General features: G+C 39.3%; 1 long non-coding RNA gene across 1 annotated transcript in view; it reads right to left on the bottom strand.

The window, feature by feature from the left end:
• The window catches only part of LOC107182354, a 15,927-nt gene extending 10,321 nt beyond the window's left edge, over positions 1 to 5,606 (bottom strand). Inside the window, exons 1-2 of the long non-coding RNA XR_001513077.1 lie at positions 5,582 to 5,606; positions 5,014 to 5,015 (exon numbers count right to left, since the gene is read on the bottom strand). This is a non-coding gene — a long non-coding RNA (uncharacterized LOC107182354). The remainder of the gene's footprint in view (positions 1 to 5,013; positions 5,016 to 5,581) is intronic.
• Positions 5,607 to 5,826: the final 220 nt, after the last annotated feature.

Raw genomic sequence — 5,826 nt, 5'->3', positions numbered from 1 at the left:
ACACTGGAGAATACTATGCTGCTGTAAAACAGAAGGAATTCTTACCATTTGCAACAGCATGGATGGAACTGGAGAGCATTATGCTAAGTGAAATAAGCCAGTCAATGAAAGAAAAATACCACATGATCTCACTTATTTATGGATAATTAAGACCATTATAAACTGATGAACAAAAATAGATACAGAGGCAGAGCTGCCTCGAACAGACTGTCAAACTACAGCGGGAAGGCCGGGGAAGGTTGGGGGGATGGGTAAGAGATCAACCGAAAGACTTGTATTTATGCATATAAGCATAACCAATGGACACAAGATACTGGGGGGTATGTTTGGGACGTGTGCCAGGGGTTTCCCACCCCTGGTCTAGTGGAATGTGTCTTTATTTGACTCATTTTTTACTGTCTAGAGTCTCTTCATTAATGATCTGAATAAATCTTTGACTTGTGTTCAACTTATCTATCTATCTATATAAAAGGCTAAGTGACTGTCTGACTGTCCAACTGGTCAGTAGGCATGATGTACACTGACCACCAGGGGGCAGACATTCAATACAGGAGCTGCAGAGCTGTGGTGACTTGGCAGCAGCAGTTCTCAGGTGATACACCCTGGAACCAGAAAGGAGGGAGCCTGATTCCTCGTGGGGCCATGCCATTCCACCTTCGGCTGTGGGACATGTTATTGCTGGGGCACTGTTGGCCCTGAATCTGGTTTACTTCACACTTGCATTTGTGTTCCACACCCTGTATGACAGCAACTTTGCAGAGTGGACCCCTCAGGGGAATGTCAGAGAGCCAGTTTAGGCCCAATCCTTGCAGGCCAGGCTGAGGGACCCCACTGGCCAGAGGGATCCCACAGATGCCCTTGGAGCCACAGCACCACCCCAAGTGCAGCTGGCCCAGGAGGGACTACAGGAGTTTGGCTCCAGGGCATGTCCAGCCCATCTCACCCACTCCTGCTCTGCCAGCCACTTTCTAATTAATCTCCTGTCAATGGGCATGAATCCTTGCACTGGGTCACTAGTATTTATACAAGTGTTATGCTTTTAACATTTTGAAAATTATACTGTAACAGTATGTTAAACTCTCCAAAGAAATTCATTCTGTTTATAATTTACTATGACATGTACAAGTATATGAAACACATCTGTGTGATTACCTTATGTATGGGTCAGGCTTCTGGAATATAGGCCCCTACTTGCAGGCAATATGTAACTTTTCTGAAGCCACAAGGTAAATTAAAGCATTGTTTTAATTAAATGAAAATGAAAACTCAGCATATCAGCTAAAATTTGGCTTAGAGGAAAATTTATAGAATTAAAGCCTTATATAAAGAAAGAAGAGATGTCTTTAAGATTTCAGGTTAATAAAATAGAAAAAGAAGAGCAAATCAGGAGAAGAAGATGGTTGCCAATGGGAAGGCAGACAGCAAGATAGTGTGTGAGTGAGAGAACGAAAGGAGAGTGTGTGGACATATGAAAAGTGTAAATTTGTGGGTGAGCGATAGCTATACTCAAGGAGATTGTTGGAGACTGCTGGACCGGGCTCCCCTAACTGGGCAGCCTCCCCTGCTGCTGAAATCTCTCCCAGAGCGGCTGGCTCTGCCGCAGAAACTGCGCCATCTTGAAGGGAAGAGTGGCTGTTATCAGAAGTGTATATACGTCCAGGGACCCTGAAACCATGGCACCCAGGGACCAGCTACGAATCCAGGAACACGGGATCTCAAGCAGCGCAAATTCGAGGACTCAGACAAGTCCTGCTCCTCCTCACGGAAAGGTCAGATTTTGCCTAGGGAAAGGTGAGGTCTGCAATCCAGGTTGGAGAGAGAAACGCGTGCAAAGAAGTATGTGCCCCCACAAAGTCCGCGGCCGTTGGGGCCAGCGTGATCAGTGAGTGTGGAAGGGTTTCTGCCAGGGTTGCTGGCAGAAGGGAACTCTAAAAATCAGCTCATAGCAGGACTGGGCGCAAAAAGGCTGCCTCGGATTTTACCAGTGTGCCAGCTGCTTAGTGCCAGGGGAAATTTGGAGAATTGCGCACAGTGCTGGACGGTAAAAGTTGTGAGCTTGTGCACTTACTTTAGCTCTTTTTTTCTCTTTAAATCCTTGCTTTTGATTACTAACCCAATACATGGAATCACCCAATTGGGGACACTCACAGAGACTGCAGGGGAAAGTTGTTTTTGTGGAACCTGGGGATCAGAGCAGGGAGTAACGATCGGGGAACCAGCTCTGGGGCAATTGATTCTCCCAAACCAGTATTAAGTGCAACAGGGAAAAAAACCCTAAATACTGGCTAGAGAGGATTTATAGCCCCAGAGGTCAATCCAGAAACACTGCTACCCAGGGACTGAATCACAAATTGACTCTTCTGTAAATACAAATAAAGGCAGTCTGGGAAACAAAGAGATACTGCCTGCTTTAAAATCAAGACTGTGGTTTACATCACATAGGAGCAGTGTATCGCAGGGAACTTCAATACTGTCCTGACTACCTGACAGGAAAAATGTGCCAAACAGAAGAGTAGAGGAAGTAAATGACCTTCACTACTATACATTTTTATTTTTTTACCCTTTACTTAAGAAATTATTTTTTCTTTTTTTCCTCACTTTATTTTACCTTTTTAATTATTATATTTTTATTTTTGATTAGTATTATTACTAATACTATTGTAACCTTTTAAAAAATGTCATTTTATTTTCTCTTTATTTTATTTTGGGATTAATGGTTTACATTCCATTTTCATTTTTCCTTTAGCATCATTCTACTCTATCTCAACTTTACCTTTATGCCAACACTCCATCCCTCACTTTTCCCCTCTTGTTGTCCTGTTCTCTTACCCTATTTTTGCGTTCGATTTCCCCTATTCCTTCTTTTTACCACCTGTTAAAAATTCATCCTACTTATAAATCTAATTTCCAATCCCCTGCTCCAAGACCATACACACTTCTCCCTTCGCATTCTTCACTACCAATTTTTTTCTCTCTTTCCTTTTTGTTTTGTTCTGTTGTTGTTATTATTATTATTGTTTTTGTACTATATTTTTTTGGTTTCATTTTGTTCTGTTTTGCCTTGCTTTCTCCCTGTCCTCTTGTTCTGGTTTGCTTGATTGTTGATTAGATTATTTTTCTTCTTGCTTGTTTGTGAGATTGTTTCCCTTTTTTATTTTTTTTGTTTTTGTTTTTGTCTTTATTTTTTGCTTTTGTTTTTCCTCTCCTCACTTGTTATTAGTTGTTGTTTGTAGTTTGCATTCATTCTGGGTGTTTGTTGTTTGCATTTTTTGGGATTAGTTGTTGTTCTACTGGAGTTTTCAACCCATATAAATAGTTTCCCCCCCTTTTGTATTCTCTTTCTTCTCTCACTTACATTTTTTCCTTTTCTCAATGTCATTTTTGCACTATTTTTTCTTTTCTTATCCCCTAATTCTCTTTTCTCGGGTGGTCACCTTTACTTGGAGTTATTAGTATCATGAATACATTTGTGTTCAGTGCCTTGTGCCTTGTTGTGTTGTATTTTATGCCTTTAAATCAACACAGGAGAGAGAGAGAGAGAGTTACATAACCAGAAACCTGGAGAAGAGAGATAATGGGGAGACAAAGAAACAGCCCACAAATGAAAGAAAAGGAGACATCACCAGAAAAGTAAGTAAACAAAAAGGAGGCAAGCAATATGTAAGAGAAAGAATTCAGAGAAATGGTCATAAGGTGGCTGAAAAGAATGGAAGACAAATTCAACAATATGTGTAAGAACCAAGAGGAAATGAAATTGACATCACTACTATAAAGAACTCAATAGAAAACATCAACAGTAGACTAGAAGAAGCAGTGGACCACATCAGTGAGCTAGAAGACAAGGTAGGAAAAAATACCCAAGAAAAGCAGTACCTAGAAAAAAACTTAAAAAACTGGAGGAGAGCCTAAGGGAACTTTGGGACAACATGAAACGACACAATATCCACATAATCAGGGAGCAGGAAGGAAAAGAAAACGAGCAAGGCATAGAAAACATGCTTGAAGAAATAATGACAGAAAACTTCCCTGATACAGGGAAGAAAAAACTCACACAAATCCAAGAAGCTCAGAGACCCAAACAAAATGAACCCCAATAGACTGATGCCAAGGCACATTATAATTAAATTGGCAAACACCAATGACAAAGTGAGAATCTTAAAAGTGGCCAGAGAGAGTCAGAAAGTTACCTACAAAGGATCCCCCATCAGACTAGTGACTGATTTCTCAACAGAAACACATCAGGCAAGAAGGGAATGGAGTGAAGTATACAAAGTCATGCAAAGGAAGAGTCTAAATCCAAGAATACTATACCCAGAAAGGCTATCAATAAAAATTTGAGGGGGAAATCAGGAGCTTCAAAGACAAAAAAGGACTAAGGGATTTTATTACCACCAAACCAGCAATGCAAGGAATCCCAAAGGGTCTGCTGTAAAAATAAGAAATAGGAAATGAAGAAGGAACACAGGTATAAAGAATAAAAATGGTGACAACAAGTACCTATCAATAATAACTTTAAATGTTAATGGATTAAATGCCCCAATCAAAAGACAGAGGGTAACTGAGTGGATAAGAAAAATGACCCATATATCTGCTGTCTACAGGAAACCCGCCTAAGAAAAAAAGACGTACACAGACTGATGGTGAAGGGAGGGCAAAAGGTTTTTCAGGCGAATGGAAATGAAAAAATAAGCTGGGGTAGCAATACTTACATCAGGCAAATTAGATCTCCAAGTGAAGGACATAACACGAGATAAGGAAGGCCACTTCATAATACTAAAGGGAGCAATCCAACAAGAAAATATAACTCCAGTAGACATATACACACCCAATACAGGAGCACCAAAATATATAAAAAAACTTCTGGAGGATATCAAAGGAGAGATTGATAGCAATATAGTCATAGTAGTGGACTTTAATACCCCACTATCACCATTGGACAAATCCTCTAAATAAAAAATCAGCAAAGAAACATCAATACTAAATGATGCACTAGGTCAGATTGAATTAATTGACATCTTCAGAACATTTCACCCGAAGCCACCTTCATAATACTAAAGGGAGCAATCCAACAAGAAAATATAACTCCAGTAGACATATACGCACCCAATACAGGAGCACCAAAATATATAAAACTAGAAATCAACTACAATAAAAAACAATAAAAAAATCAAACACCTGGAGGATAAATAGCATGCTATTAAACAGTGATTGGGTTACCAGAGAGATCAAGGAAGAACTAAAAAAACATCATGGCAACAAATGACAATAAAACACAACAATCCAAAATCTATATGACACAGTGAAAGCAGTCTTGAGAGGGAAGTTCATAGTTCTACAGGCCTGCCTCAAAAAACAAGAAACAATGGTAATAAATTATTTAACCCTACAACTCAAAGAGTTAGAAAGAGAACAACAAGAAGAGCCCATTGTAAGCAGAAGGAAGAAAATAATAAAGATCAGAGCAGAAATAAATGACATAGAGACCAAAAAAAAAAAAAAAAACAATACGAAAGATCAATAAAACCAAGAGTTGGTTCTTTGAAAGGATAAACAAGATTGATGAACCTGTAGACAGGCTCACCAAGAAGCAAAGAGAGAGGACCCAAATAAACCAATTCAGAAATAAAAGAAGTGAAATAACAACCGATCCCACAGAAAAACAAACGATTATGAAAAAATACTATGAACAACTCTATTCCAACAAAATGGATAACCTAAATGAAATGGACATATTCTTAGAAAAATACAAGCTCCCAAAACTCAACCAAGAAGAGTCAAAAAACCTGAATAGGAAGATAACTACCAAAGAAATTGAAACAGCAATAA

This window comes from Myotis davidii, unplaced genomic scaffold (assembly GCF_000327345.1).
Source record: "Myotis davidii unplaced genomic scaffold, ASM32734v1 scaffold676, whole genome shotgun sequence".
Lineage (NCBI taxonomy): Eukaryota > Metazoa > Chordata > Mammalia > Chiroptera > Vespertilionidae > Myotis > Myotis davidii.
This window is presented reverse-complemented; position numbering and strand designations above follow the sequence as displayed.